Here is a 16,443-nt window from a genome sequence, read left to right on the forward strand (position 1 = left end):
AATGTGCAAAAGCTTTCATGTACACATGCATGTTTCTAACTACAATGTTTCTGTGTAAGTCTCTTTTTCATCAATTAAAATCCATTTTGAGACAGGTCTGGTGGAGCAGGACTAGAAGGTCTTGGGAGACTTGGACCAGAAGAATGAACTTTCAAGTCCTACGTGGGCTACAGAAAGGATTCTAGGGAAGTCTGAGCAACTTAGTGAACTCTGTCTCAAAAAAAAGAGAAGAAACGATGAAGAAATAGCTCAGTGGACAAGAGCATTTGCTGTTCTCATAGCAGATCTAGGATTTGTTGCCAGCACCTACACAGCACAAATATGGTGTGGTGGCACACACCAGTAATCAAGTGTGCTGGATAGGGGGCAGGAGTATCAGAAGATGAAGGCCACCTTTATCTGTGCAGCAAGTTTCAGGCCAGCCTGAGATACATGGAATCCTGTCCCAAAATCAATATATACCCATAGAAAATCAAAACAAATAGAAATCAATTTTGATTCCTGTAACTGTAATTATTTTTACAACAGATCTTTCTTAAAAATAAAAAGAAGTAGCTAGCCATGATTGCACACAACTATAAACAAAGAGTTGAGGAGAGCTTGGGCTCCAGGAGACAAGACTATCTCAAAACTAAACAAAACACAACTTAAAAACCTGCAAAGAATGTACACACATTGTTAAGTAAATTCCAATTACAAAATGTGAAGAGTGGGTGTCCTTACCACACAACAGGTTTTGCTTGGATATATCTCTTCTGAGACCCACAACAATAACAGTTAAGCCAGGAATGGTTACATATGTGGCTCCACATCAGGAAGGCACAGACAAGAGGATAAGGAGCCCAGGGCTATTATGGCAGCTATATAATAAGTTGGAGGGAAGCCTGGACTACTTGAGACCCTGTCTCAATCCCCCTTTAAATAATAAGCTCATTGGTATCTAATCTAAAGAGTCTTTTTACATACATCTGGGAATGAGTGGTCCTGTTTTCTTTTCTTTCGTTTGAGACAGGACCTCACCCTGTATCTCCAGCTGACCTGGATTTTGAGATCTCCCTGCCTCAGTCAATGTGACAGGCATGTGGCAGCACATACAACTTCAGTAGTCTTGTAGCATCTTTGTCTATACCCTCCTTAGTTTCTCTTAAGTGCCAGTGTCAAGTTAATTTTTTCCCTTCACTTGGCTACTAAGAAGCAAAACACGCTTTCAATGAACAGTGGTATCGCTTACACGGGGATTTCTAGTCTAGAGGATCATTTGCTACTAGAAATGATATTTATTTTTGCTCCTTCATTTTTATCTCATTTGTTATTATTATTTTTGCCAGTAATTCTTTTACTTAAGCCAGTAATGACATACACTTTTACATATCCAGAAGTATATTTTAAATTTTCCATAACTCTACATTACTCAAGGCAAGAAGGTAAGCATATATAGGCAGGAAATAGAAATAGGCTTTGCCCACGAAACTTTTCTAACCAAATAGAAATAAGAAGAGATTGGGAAGGAGGTGGTTTATGATATAAAACCAAACCAATTTTCAGTGAATCCAAAACCTTAATTTGACACATGCTTCCCAAGAGGCAAAAATGAGCAAGTGGCAGAGTCAGGCCTGGACATTTCCTGACTGCACATGCCATTTTCCTCGTTCTCATATACCAGAGAGTCTGATATGTTATTATTATTGGTTATTATTATTGTTATTTGTGTGCACAGAACTGTGCCATAGAGAGATCAGTTGACAACTTTTGGCACTTGGTTTTCTCTTACTGTGAGTTCTGGATATTGAGCACCATTAGGCTGTGGGGCAATCACTTTTACCATTTCCCCAGCCCCAGAAATTTTATTTAAAATTTGTCATTTTTCTTTGAAAGGTCCATTGCTTTTGTTGCAAGAGACCCTTATAAACACAGTGCTCACATCTCCATAGAAGAGAGGGACTCTATACTCTGTTGGAAGGACATTTCTTTTTTACTTTTCTCTGTCTGCTCACTCTGTAGACCAGGTTAGCATCAAACTCACAGAGATCTGGCTGCCTCTTCCGCCAAGTGCTGAGGTTAAAGGCACAAGCCACCACATTCAACTCCTCTTGTATTTTACTCTTATTATTTTTATTACTTTTGTTTTTACATCCCAAGCAAAGTTCTCCTCCCCCTCCTCCCAGTTCTTCCCCTCCATGTTCCCTCTAATCGTTCCCCAATTCACTGCTCCTCCACTGTTTCTGGATTTTAACAATATAACTGAGGATGGCTTGGAACTCACTGTATATTGCAGGCTGACTTCTGGTGTGTGATAAGCCTCCTTCTGTACCCTTCATTTGCTACTCCATAAAGAGAGAAGAGAAAATAATCCTTTTTTTGATTTTTCGAGACAGGGTCTCACTCTGTAGCCCTGGCTGTCCTGGAACTCACTCTATAGACCAAGCTAGCCTCAAACTCACAGAGATCCTGGCTTTGCCTCTTGAGTGCTGGGATTAAAGGTGTGAGCCACCACCACCTGGCTAAGGAACTAATACTTGTAATGAACTGAATTCCATTGCTGTTAATTCTGGGCCAAGATGCTATATTAAAGATCATTGCAAACAAACTAATCCCCTTGTCCCATTCTTCTATATAAGTGGCAAATAGCTGTTTCTTGTTTTAGTGACTGGCTCACACCTTCTCCTGTATATGACTAGATTGACAATTCTGTATGTTAAATATTGCAGGAAGCCATTGTTTTCAACTAAGCTCCTTAAACAGAGAAGGCAAAAAAATCAAAATGGAGTCATACATGCTGAAATTCCATTGTTACCAAGGTGAAAGTAATTTATTTAGCTAGAAAGGCAGATTCAAACATCCCCCTCCTCTGCTAGACCCCGGCATCTGAACCTGCACACTAACAAGGCTCCCGGAGGAGGTTCTGTCACATGAGAGCAGCTCAACTCTGAAAGATCCCATGCATACAGAACACTCAGTAAGAGGAAAGCAGGTCCATGAATCCTGCTGCTCTGCTTGGTACACTGAACACACACACACACACACACACACACACACACACACACACACACACACACAAGAGCATTCAGTAGGGAGCAGCAGCTCAGGGTTTCTGAATCCCTCGCCAGGGTCATTTTTTTTTTTGCAGGCCACGGTCTGCCTGTTGAGCAAATCCCCATTCATAGTTGCGTTTCCAAGGAGACAACCAACCATGACTTACTCGTCACCAAGCAACAGCTAAGGCCTCTATCAACCTGAAGAGGGACAGAATAATTGAAGCCCTCTTGCAAATAACAGTAAGTTTGCAGCGAGATTAGTGCTTATGTAGTTTTGGTGCTTACTCATTAATATCTGAAATGTGAACTAGTCAAAAATCATGCTCTTGGCTCCAGGCCATGTGGAGGGCAAGAAGTCACTTGGGTCTTCGTATCCCACATGGCAGCCAATAGCCTCACACACTTTCTGTCATGGCTAATTTTATGCCATTTTGACACAAGCTAGAGTCATCAGAGAAGGAAGTGCCTCAGTTAAGAAAATGCTTCCATAGGCTCAGTCAGCAGGCAAGCCAGTAGGGCATTTTCTTAATCAGTGATTGATGAGGGAGGCCAGTCCATGGAGGGTGGTGCTACCCCTGGGATGGTGGTCCTGGGTTCTATAAGAAAGCAGTATGAGCAAGCCATGGGGAGCAAGCCAGTAAGCAGCACTTCTCCATGGCATCTGCATCAGTGCCTGTGTCCAGGATCCAGCCTTGTTTGAGCTCCTGTCCTGACTTGTTTGAGCTGACCTGACTTCCTCCAGCGATAGCTACAATGTTAAAGAGTAAGCTATGCTTTCGGTCATGGTGTTTCATCACAGCAATAGAAACCCTAAGACACTTGCTTACTGGGCACTTGGAATGTAGGTACTAGAAACAGAAACACATGTCAGATATCTATAATGTAGTATAAGAAAAAGAATATACATTACCTTATTGGTGATTTTCAGATGGAGCATTTGTCAACAGGATAAGATTTTAGATCTATTTCTTTAACTAAAATATAATATTAAAAACAGCAACAACAAAGAAAGTAAGCCACTGATCGGGCTTTTGCAAAATTCATGATTAAAGAGATAACATGTAGATTTCTCAACTGGCAGATAATGAAGTTCCACCTGCCTTAAGTTCTGCACAGAAGTCACCTGAATTAGCCACAGATGTTAACCATTCTTTCTCTGCCTTTCAGTCTCCTTGCCTTACAAGGAAAGGAACTTGGAAATGGTCAATGCCACTTTTGTTCTGTTTTTTCCAAGGCTTTCTTTGCAAAACCAAACTCCTCAGAAACATGGGGCATTAATTGTTCTTTTTTAAATGGGAGAAAGTACCGCCTTGTTTGAGGATTACAAATAAAGCCAATTAAAATTGATGGAGCAAATTGTTGGGGTTCCCCCCTTTTGACACATCTGTTAGATCCACAGAGGCTGCCCCTGTAGAGGGGATCAGCCAGTCCCTTCCTTGAGCTGCTAAACTCCTGTCATGTGGCGGCCCAAAGATTGGGTGGGTCAATAGGATTAGTTACCTAAATTATGGCCATGTTATCCTAGGTAGTACCTTCTCTAATTGGCCAGGTTCAGAGACCCTGCCCTTAAAGTCTATAAATGCAAAGATTTCCCTTTGTTCTTTGGGTTTCTTCTGGCTCTACATCATAGTCCAGCTTCCCCAGCTGTTACTAGTTGAAGTTCTTGTTTTTTTTTAATTAATTAATCGTTAATTGATTTTTCCCAGCCTGAGCATAGTCTCTGCTCCATTCCTCCTGTCCTCCCCCAAACCCCCTCCCATCCACTCCTTCTTCCTTCCCTTCAGAAAAAGTCCAGGCCTCCCACATATATCAGGCAGCCACAGCATATCAAGTTGCAGCAAAACTAGGCACCTCCTCTCCTAATCAGGCTGGATACAGTAACACAGCACGAGGGAAGGGTTCCAGGAGCAGGCAAAAGCCCCTGCTCCCTCTGCCAGGAGTCCCACAAGACCATGCCATAAAACTGAAAAGGAGACGATCACCTGAAATCAGTCTCAGTATGTCTTTCTACTGAACCTGGAAAGAATCTTTAATATTTAAAAACATGTCTAATTCATAAGAAATGGATAAAAAGTCCACTTAGGAGTTATAGCCATTCTATATTCTCTCCAGACTTTATGTTTTGGGACAGTCTCACGTAGCTTAGGCTGGTCTCAAACAGACTGTGAGGTAGAGAATGACCTTGAACTTCCTGATCCCTCTGCTACCAAGTCCTGAGTGCTAGACAACAGGAATTCACTACCATGCCCAACTTCCTGTTTTGTATTTTTGAGAAGGGGTCTCATTCTGTAGCCTAGGCTACCCTGGAACTCATTCTGTAGCCTGGACTGGCCTCCAACTAGAAGAAATCCCTCTGAATCAGCTTCTCAAGGGATAGCATTACAATCATAAGCCACCTTGCTGGCAACATAACTTCCTTACATTAATGAAATCCATAAGTTGATCCCCATTTGCAAGCTTCTTTCTTGTTTCATGTCTCTTCGGCAAGAGGTGTGGTTATTTAGCATCCTTAACCTAGTGCCCTACCATATGTATGTGAGAAACAGTCTTTCCTGTTGTCCTAGTTTGTTTCCTGTGTTTGCTGTGAGAAACATCATGAACAAAAGCAGCTTGGGAAGGAAAGGTTTGTTTGATTTCCATGTCCCAATCACTGGCAATCACCGAGGGAAACCAAGGCAAGAACCCAAGGTAGGCCTTGATGCAGAGACCATGGAGGAATGCTGTTTACTGGTTGGCTCAGATTGCTTTCTTATACTGTCCAGGACAACCTACCCAGGGATGGTACCACCCATGGTGGGCTGGGCTCTCCATTCTAATCATTAATGAAGAAAATACCCCAGAATTGCTTACAAGCCAATCTGATGGAGGCATCTTCCCAATTAAGGTTTCTTCTTCCCCAATGACTTTAGTTTGTGTCAAGTTGACAAAAGCGATTAAAAAATGGCTAACCCACCAAAGGCCAATGTTCAAATAAGCCTTCCTTGTCTTGTGAAACTCATGCATATGTGCATGCTTGACCAAGGACTCTAGACATTTCTGAGACTTGATTCTCATCAGACTCTTTCCCTTCGAGCTGATTATGAACTAGTCGATCATATCACATTGTGAGGTTGAGCTCTCGCCAATGAATGCAGTGAGATACAGTTTTCACCTGTTTTAGAACAAAAACTGAGTGAATTCCCATCCCAGTGTACTTGCCTGGTTTGGGTTTTTGCATGCCCTTCTGCAAAAGCAAAAATTGCCTAAATGAATTACTTTCGCTTTTGGTGTTTCTTTGTACAACACCAGGAATATTCCTTTCCAACATATGTCTTTGATTGGATGCTCAAAGAATCCTTTATACAGCCCTTAAGAACCTAAAGGACAAGCCAAGCATTGGTAGTGCCAACAGCCTGGAGGTGGAGCTAAGAAGATCCGGATGTGAGGCCAGCCTGGACTATATAGTAAGAGCCTTCCTCATAAAGCCAAAATAACGTAGAGGATGGAGTCTGCTAACCTTATGTGATATTCAATGGCACAAACCTGCCTTTTCTCCCATAGCCCCACTGCTGCCTGTAACACACCCTGTGCTTACACAGATTATTTCACCATCTGTAAACCATCCCCTATTTCTCTACTTGGCCATTTCTTCTCTCCTAAGAAGTCCTCCTTCTTCTCTCTGCCCGTTCTAATCCTACCCACATTTCAAAGCCAAGGGCACTATCATCTGTGAAAACTTTCCTGACCACTCCTGCAGAATGTGGATTTAGTTCTTGCCTCTAGCACAAAGAGTTAACTTTTCTTTCTTTGTCTACAAACCAGTTCTTTCACAACTGGATTTTGGAGTCTCAGGAAGGCATAAAAATCACATCATATGTGTCTGTTCCCTCAAACTTGGGAGTAATTAGAGTCACAGAAAATGTTTGTGGCTAGATTTTACCTTCTCTTATTCCTCCATTTAGAACTAGGTTTCTGAGCCACTGGGTATAAGGGCTCGAGCCAAGATACATGGCTTACTGAGAGTTGCCAATACTCTACATTTTAACTTCATAGGAGTAGCAACTATTAGGGCCAGTCACAAGCTCATAGTCCTTGCTATAGAAAACACAGGTTTCTGCCCCAATATCCTAGTTGAAATAGTGATCTGGTTTTGTGGCTATGCAGTGTTTCTCTTCCCCAGGCCAGCAGAGAGAGAAGGGAGTCACCTTCTTACTAAAGTGGGAAGGAGGATCTTTCTTTTTCCTGCAATCACAAAGCTACTGGACTAGCACTGTGTCTGATGCTAGTAGAGCTTAGTAGTAGAACTCTTACCTACATCACCTGCCCTGCATTTCTTTTCATAGATGAGTGCATTTCAGAACAGAGAAGTAATTTGTCTCAGGTCATGTAGCAATTAAATATGCTTGCCCTTGGTGTCTGTGGGCAATTGATTTCAGGAACCCTTATGAATACCAAAACTCAAGGATAATCAGCCTCCTGTAGAAAATGGTGTCTTATTTGCAAAGAATCTTATGCATATTCATCTTAACTTTTCTGTCTTTGTTATCTAGCTATTTATTTTGAGAGAGGGTCTCATACAGCAGCCCAGATTGGCCTTAAACTCAGTATGTAGTTGAGCATGGCCTTAACTTCGAATTCTCCTTCTTTATCTTCCCAAGTGCTAGGATTACCAGAATGCATCACCATTTCTGGCTCACACACAATCAGCTTTAAAACAAGATTCTTTTTGGTCAAGTATGATGGTTTATAACTGTAATCCTAACAACTTGGGTGACTGAGGCAGGAGATAATGGGTTCCAGACCAACTTGAGCTAAAGAGTAAGCTCTTTCTTTACAAAAGCACGCGGGGGGGGGGGTACTCAGTTTATGTACAGAAAAAAATTTGTTCTTCATGATGAAAAGAATAACCTTCCACAGATGTTTGCTGTAACCCTAGCTACAGCAACCTAAATAAGCTTCTTGCTAAGTATCTGCATGGGATAGGACTTAATAAAGCTGCAGGAATTCTGTTCATGTTGATACTAACATTCCTTTCATAAGAACATTCACACAGCGATAGCTGCACTCGGCGTCCACTTACAAAGACTTGAAAACCAGGAACATCTTCTAATTTAGCCCACTCCCACAGGGGCTACCAAAACAGCACCAAGAGAGTCTTTTCAGGACTCCCCGGGCCTGAGCATTTCCTGCATTAAAAACTGGGTGCTCAGAAACGCAATGAAATTTTGATAAATTGATAGGCATTTTCAAAAATGGCATAGCCACTGTAATTCGTTTTTTTTTTCTTGGATGAAAACATTGCCTAATCCAATCCTCTTATCGCAAGGAGTCTGTTTTATCCAGCTTCTTGCAGTTTAAATGAACAGGCTGCTTTTTTTAAGTTGTGATACTTTCTAGTTAGTTGGGTCACCTTAGAACATGGCACCATTCCAAAACAATGTAAAAATAGAAAGAATGCGAATGAAGTCAACACCCAGGTTGTATAGTCTGTCATTCTGCTATTGACAGAAACCAAGGGATCACTGTTAAAGCAATAATTGTCTCCACACAGTGTTAACCCCCAACATATTTCTGGACAGTGTTGAGATTCCTTTAGCAGAGCACCTAGCAGCTTTGAGTCATGTGAACATTTTTAATACCATTACATGCTGAGTTTAAACAATTGTACAACAAATCTAGGCATGGTGAGGCTAAGGAGGGAGGATTGCCACATGTTGGAGGCCAACCTGACCTATACAGTGAGTTCAAGGCTATCTCTAACTGCTGCTCAAGACTCTGTCTCCAAAACAAAACAAAATGAAACAAAGGCACACATAGAGCAATTGTGTAACCAAACTGACCAGAAATGTATTTGCTTCTACTCTCTTGAGTATTAACCTTTGACTTACTGCCTAAGCTTGACATCTGGTTTCCAGATGTTGGCGGCTCCTCTCACTTATATACTACTGTCTAGTCTCTATCTTTTTGTTTTTGTTGCAGTTGTTAGAGATACGACCTTATTATGTAGCCCAGGTCTGCCTCAGCCTTTCCACAACTCTCTCAGCTCTGGCTTCCAAGTGTTAAGCTTAGAGAGGCATGTGCACCATTGCTAGTTCCTGAGTCCTTCTTTGGTGTCTCCATCCTACAATGTCTATGAGGACTATCATTAGTGAGTGACCAGCTAAGCTCAACACTTTCTCACTGTACCTCTGGAGGGAAGCACTGGGGAATATTTACTATGCATTCTGTCAGTGATGCTAAGAGTTCTTTCCAAGGGAACATAGCCTTCCCAGATTTTTTTCTTATACACATTTTCTTTCTTTTTTAAAATTATTCTTCTTTAATAGAGTACATCCTGACCACAGCCTCCATTCCTCCCAGTTCTTCTCTCTCCACCCCTTACCCCAGATCCCCCTCCTCTGTTTCCCTTCAGAAAAGAGCAGCCCCCCCCCCCAGTGATATCAAGATGCATAATAAGACTAGGCACAAGCCCTTATATCAAGGCTAGATGAGGCAATCCAGTAGGAGAAGAAGGCAAGAATGTAGTGATGAGGTGGCAGGCCGCTTCCCGCCACCCGGCTAGCTTTACCCAAAATAATTACATGGAAACTGTATTCTTTTAAACACTGCCTGGCCCATTAGTTTCAGCCTCTTATTGGCTAACTCTCACATTTTGATTAACCCATTTCTAATAATCTGTGTACCACCATAAAATGGTGGCTTACTGAGAGGATTCTAGCCACCGTCCGTTTTGGGTAGGAGAAGAATGGCTAATGCCTGAGGCGTCTGCCTCACTTCCCTTCCCCGCATTCTGTTCTGTCTACTCCACCTACCTAATTTTCTGTCCTATCAAAGGGCCAAGGCAGTTTCTTTATTAACCAATGAATGTAACACATAGACAGATGACTCTCCTCCATCACAAGAGCAGGCAAAAGAGACAGAGACAGCCCCACTCCTACTTTTAGGAGTCCCACAGAAACTCCAAGCTAAACAACAATAACATGCAGAGGACCTAGCTCAGGTCCATGCAGACTTGGTGATTGTCACGTCAGTCTCCGTAAGCACCTACAAGCCCTGTTTAGTTGATTCTGTGGGCCATGTTCTCCTGGTATCCTTGACACCTCTGACTCCTACAATCCTTCCTTGCTCCCCCTCTTCTGTGGGATTTGCTGAGCTCTACTTAATGTCTGGCTGTGGGTCTCTGTATCTGCTACCATCAGCTGCTGGAGGAAGCCTCTCTGATAATGACTGGGCTAGGCACCAATCTATGAGTATAGCAAAATTATCATTACTCTCTGGGCCACCCAACTTCCAGTTCCTGGCCGTACAGGCAGTGTTAGGCATGGAATCCTTCTCCTGGTGTGAGCCTCATGTTAGACCAGTAATTGATTGCCTACTCCCACAAGCTCTGAACCACTATTGCCCCAGCATACCTTTGCAAATAGGACAGGTTGTAGGCCGCAGCTTTTGTGGCTGGGTTGGTTTCCTTGCATGATTACAGCATATGGCCGGTTCAGACTCCATATCTTCCATTATTAGAAGTCCTTATTAAGGCCACTGCCATAGGTTCCAGGAAGTTTCCACTGCACTAGGTTTCCACATTATCCTCCAAGAGACCCCCCTAATTCCAGTCATCTCTCCCTGCATTCTCTCCCTCCATGCTTTCCTCCCCAGGCTGATCCTTCCTGTTCCCATCCCCACCCACCTCCAGTCCATTTGCAAAATCTATTTAGATTTATTCATGATAGCTAGAAACTGGAAACTACCTAGATTTCCCTCAAAGAATGGATAAAGAAAATGTGGTACATTTACACGATGGAGTATTAATTGGCTGTTAAAAAATGACATCATGAAAATTCCAAGCCAATGGACGGAAAATAAAACCTCCCTGAGTCTGGTAACTCAGACCCAGAAAGACAAACATGATATGTACTCATTTATATTAGATATTAGTTGTTAAGTAAAGGATGATCACACTACAATCCACAGACCCGAGGGAGGCTAAGTAACAAGGAGGGTTTGGGAGAGATGCATGGATCTCCTTGGGAATGGGAAACGGACTTTCCATTAATTGCTGTGCTCTGGGTAGTGAACAGAAGTAAGTTTAGACATTGATCACGATTTTTCCCCTCCGGTGGCTGATCTAAACCCTTACTGATCTAAGTCCTTTACTTTAAATGTCTGGGGTACGAACTGATATTTTTTTTTCTTCAAACAAGGTCTTGGGGCTCAGTGTGCAAAAGTACTTGCTACTAAGCCTGATGACCTGAGTTCAATCTCCAGGACCCACATGGTAGCAGGTGATTCCTGACTCCCAAAAGTTGTCCCCTGACCTCCACAAACATGCTGAGACATGTGTGCCTCCACTCAACAAATAAGAAATGTCATTACAACTTTTACGAGGAAAGAAACGGAGTGTACTGGTTTGTTTTTATTGCCAAGTTGACATAGCCTTGTCACCTGGGAGAGAGAAATCTCATTTGAAGAATTGCTTTGATTAGATTGGCCTGTGGTAATGTCTGTGAGGGACTGAGTTGATTACTGATTGACAGAGGAGGGCCCAGACCCGTGTGGGCAAAATTCCTGCAGGTGGTCCTGAACTGTATGAAAAAGCTAGCTAGGCTCAAGTCATGGAGTTAGTCAAACAGCCTTTTCCCATGGTCTTGTCTCTGCTCCTGTTTGAACTCTTGTTCTAACTTTCCTTAGAAATGGACTGTCACCTGGAAGTGTAAGTTGATGTAAATCCTTTCTTCCCCAAGTTTCTTTTGGTTGTGTTTATCACAACAATAAAAAAAACAAACTACAACATCGGGATCTTGCTGTGATGTTCAGGCTGGCCCCAAGCTCCTGGACTCAAGCAACCCCCCACCCCCGCCTCAGTCTCCTGGGGCTCTGGGACTACAAGCATACATGGCTGTGCCCAGTTTTGTCCATTTGTCTTTCTCTTAAGAGTGCCATGTCATGCCTGTCGGCCAGCACTACAGATTTCTGTCACAGCATTCCAGTTGCTACTCCAACTGTGCAGACTTTGCCTACCTGGGCTCTTGTAGTAAAGAATCCCAGATGGAGCAATTGCGGTAGCAATTGTTTCTCAACAGGTGGACAAAAATGCCTGAAGGAAACACTGCAGGAAAGCCTTGCTTTGGTTTAGCTCATGGCTAGGGAATTTTAGTCAGCTGAGCATGGGTGTGAACACCTGAACTCCAACAGTTTCAACACTCAGGAGGCAGAGGCAGTGGGGTCTGAAGGCTGGCCTGGACCTCAGTTAATCCATCATGACTGACAAAGCATAGTAGAAACCCCCTATTTGTGGTTACAGAATCCTGCAGCTGCTACTTCTCATGCAGCTGTACCACCCAGCAGAGTGCCCTGGAAGCAGGACAGGACTGTGGCCTCCCAAGACCGGCCTTGGGTGACCCACTTCTGCAAAGTCAGGCTCCAGAAGTCTTCTAAAACTATGGTACTTCCTGGGAACCAAGTTTTCAAGTACAAGAGAAAGTAGGGGGCGTTTTACATTCAAATCATACTAACAGCTTAGGACCATAAAGAACAGTGGGTTTTGTTTGGTTTTTCCCACAGCAGTAGAGAGGTCAATGTGCCAGCAGGGTTGGTTTCTCCTGTGGCCTCTCACCTTGGCTTACAGATTTGGAGGTTTCACCTTCTTTCTATCTGCTCACAAGGTCTTTCCTCTGTGTTTGTTAGCTTCCTAATCATCCTCCCTCCCTCCCTCCCTCCCTCTCTCTCTTTGAGACATTCTCTTACCTTACCTTCCTGGGTTGTTTGGATTATGGACTCCTTAACTAGTCACCCTAATTAGTTTATGTCAGTCTCCTCCTACTGCTCCGCCTATCTGTTTTTGTTTTCTTATTTATTTAAATATTTATTTATTTATAGTTTAGAAACATGTATTGAGACAGAGATGGGAGTCTAAGATAGCCCAGGCTGGCCTCAAACTCAATATGTAGCTTAGAAAGATCTCCTATCTCTATGTCCTAATAAGTGTGTGACATCTCACCTAGATGTCTTTTTCAATTATTTTTTTGTGTGTATGTGTGTGTGAGTGTACATTTATGGGAACCAAAGGAGGATGTTGGGTGTTTGCTTAGTTAGGGTTTCTATTACCATGAAGAGACACTACAACCATGGCAATTCTTACAAATAAAACATTTAATGGGGGTGGCTTGCTTACAGTTTCAGAGGTTCAGTCCATTATCATCATGATTGGGAGCAAGGAAGCATGCAGGCAGATATGGTGCTGGAGAAAGAGTTGAGAGTCCGGTAGTGATGAGACAAGCAGGCCTGCTTTTTGTCCCACCCGGCTCCCGCATGGTTAGCTTTACACCCGAAATAACAACACACAAACTGTATTCATTTAAACACTGCCTGGCCCATTAGTTTCAGCCTCTTATTGTCTAATTCTCACATCTTGATTTAACCCATATTTAGTAATGTGTGTAGCACCAAGAGGTGGTGTCTTACCGGGAAAGATTCAGCATTTCTGACCTGGTGGCTGGCTCCATGGCGACTGTCCCAGAGAGGAGAGTCATGGCGATTGCCCAAAGCATCTGCCTTGCTCACATCATCCTGTTCTGTCTACTCCACCCACCTATGTTTTAACCTATCAGGCCAAGCAGTTTATTTGTTAATTAACCAATGAAATCATCAGATAGATAGAAGACACACCTACATCAGAGTCCTACACTTTGCAGGCAACAGGAAGTCACTGAGTGGTGTTCTGAGCATAGGAAACATCAAAGCCCACCCTCATAGTGACACACTTCCTCCAACAAGGCCATTCCCACTCCAATAAAGCCACACCTCCTAATAGTTATACTCTTTATGAGATTATGGGGGCCAACTACATCCAAACTACCACAGAGTTGCTGCTCTATTACTCTCTACTCATTCCCTTGAGACAGGAATTCTCATTGAACCTGCAAGTAGGCTGGCAGTCAGCAAGCTCTAGCAATCCTCGTGTCTCTGTTTCCCATACCAATGGGGTTGCAGGTACATGCAGCCACACCCAGATTATTTACATTGGTCCTAGGGGTTCAAACTCAGGTCCTTACATTTGCATAGAAAGTGCTCTTGCTCATGAAACTATCTTGCCAGCACCATAGATTCATTCACTCATTTACTTGCTTATTTTATTTGTTGAGAGAAGGTCTCACTATGCAGCACAGGTTGAACTTGCTTGATCCTCTGCACCAGCACCTTCTCCCAGTGACAGGATAACAGGTGCATGCCAGTCTGCGTGGCTCTCTCATCTCTTCATAAGCATACGAGTCGTGTTAAATTAGTGTTTACCCTAATGACCTGAATTAGCTAAATTAACTAAATAAAGACCCTATTGCTGTACTTGAAATGGTGGTCCACATCTCTAGTCTAGCACTTGGGAGGCAGATGTAGACAGATCTCTGTGAGGTCAAAGTCTCTTCCACTCCCCTTCCTCTAGCAAGGCCAAGACATCCAGGATACCCTGTGTGAAAGAGGGAGAGAGGGAGGGAAGGAGAGAGAGAGGAAGAAGGAGGAGGAGGGAGGAAGGGGAGAGGAAGGGAGAGAGAGAAAATTGTCAAATGTAGACTAACAGAGATATTGAGGTTAGGGGTTCATACAAAACTGTTTGTGGTAGCGCATTTCAACACCTAACATGACCTCAATAAAAGCTGGTGTACCTGCTCACAGTTGTTTCTTGGTGAAGGGACATCTCTGCACTTTCCTGGGGAGCAAGGCCAGGTGGAGGTTTACCTGACTGCACACCAGAACCCCCATTTCCACATCCTTGCATTATGCAACTTGTGACTCCTTCCCCACTCTCTAATCAGCTTTGGCGTGCCCACTCCAATAATTGTGGGCTATTTGTTTGTCTTCCCTACTCCACCATTCCTTAACATAAAGCAGCTACCCAGATAGTTTGTGATGCCGTTATACCTATCCTTGCCAGGCAGCTGAACAGAGTGACAAACACATGCTCCTGTGTCCATGAGCCCTGTCTGCTCAAACTGTCTGAACAAACTACCCAAGGTTCTAGACTTTGTCTCAGTCTCAGACACAGGCCCACACAGTTTCTTCTCCCTTGCACTCAGAGAATATGGAGAAAACAGCTTGGAAGCCACTCATGGTGGAGAAGTCTAAGCACTTTGGAGCCTTTGGAGAAGAAACCTTGAGCTTAGAGGAATTGGTGGGGGCAGTGATCTTTAACCTCATGATGAGGTTGCACAGGTCTATGAGAAGGTTTTGTCTAGCTGGCAGGGTTCCCTGGCTGCCTGTCCAGCATGAACTGTAGCTCTCCCCTAGATCTGCCCACTTGAGCCCTGCTGGCTGTCACCCCACCTGCTCCCACTCATTTCCGCTCTTCTTGAGCTTCCGACCTATTTATGTCCCTGGTTTTCACTTTACTGGTCCCCCACTTTTTCCACACCTAAGCCACATATACACCCCCTTTATAGCCCAGAACTTCCAAGGTCTCACACCAGGGCCCAGCTGATTCTAGGTGATCTTTCTCTCCCTGTTTGTCTCTGTCTTTGCCCATATCTGTCTCTCTGTGTTTCCTTCCCTTCTACTCCCCTTCCACCACCGTTGAGTGTCTGAGACAAGGTCGCAATATGTCAATATGCAGCTCAAATTCACTATGTGGTCTGGGCTGTCTAGGATTCTAATTCTTTTTATCACTCCCCCGCCCCCATCCCTCTACAAAGTCACGATCTTACAGTTGCTTACTCTTTTTCCAGGTTAGGATGCAAAAAGGCAATGTGATCTTGAAGTAGTAGTGATTAAGCCTCTTGTTGTCCCTCAAGGTCCTCCCCTGTCATTTTTGCCTTTGTGATAATAGGGATTCTAGTCCACAGGGAATGATCAAGGCCTTTCTTCCTTCTGCCATAGCTAGACTATAGGCCCATATTTTTTATATGATATGGCAGCCAGGCTCTCAAGCCATAGTTCACACCTGAGGTAACCTTCCAGACAGGCTGTCTTTACCCTAACAAAGGGTCAGGATGTTGCTCTGCCCCTTCTCTGTAATTTGGAGGATGTCTGAATAGAGATGCTAATTCAAGCCTACGTGACAAAGCTAGCATACTGACCAGGAAGACATGACAGCAAGCACAGGTGACTAAAAGACATTCACTTTTTTACCTATGAAACAGAATGCTAATAAATTTCCCCCTCAGTTTATGTTTTGATATATAAGGCTGTTTGGAGAATAAGCGGGGGAATTTTTTTCAGAAGGTAAACTCAGGATTTCATGAGGGACCACTGAGAATCTCCCTCCCGATAAAGCCGTGGGAATTGTGTCTTTATTCCCGCACCTCCACACCAGTCAAGAGAGACAGTTTATGTTGGGGCCTGATCCAGAAAAATAATTTATGGTCCAGGCTGCCACTAGAACACAACACTAGACCTTGTCATTTTCAGCACCCTTCAGCTTCCTGCCCTGCTTGATAGGAAACCC

The sequence above is a fragment of the Arvicola amphibius genome, chromosome X, assembly GCF_903992535.2.
Source record: "Arvicola amphibius chromosome X, mArvAmp1.2, whole genome shotgun sequence".
NCBI classification, from domain to species: domain Eukaryota; kingdom Metazoa; phylum Chordata; class Mammalia; order Rodentia; family Cricetidae; genus Arvicola; species Arvicola amphibius.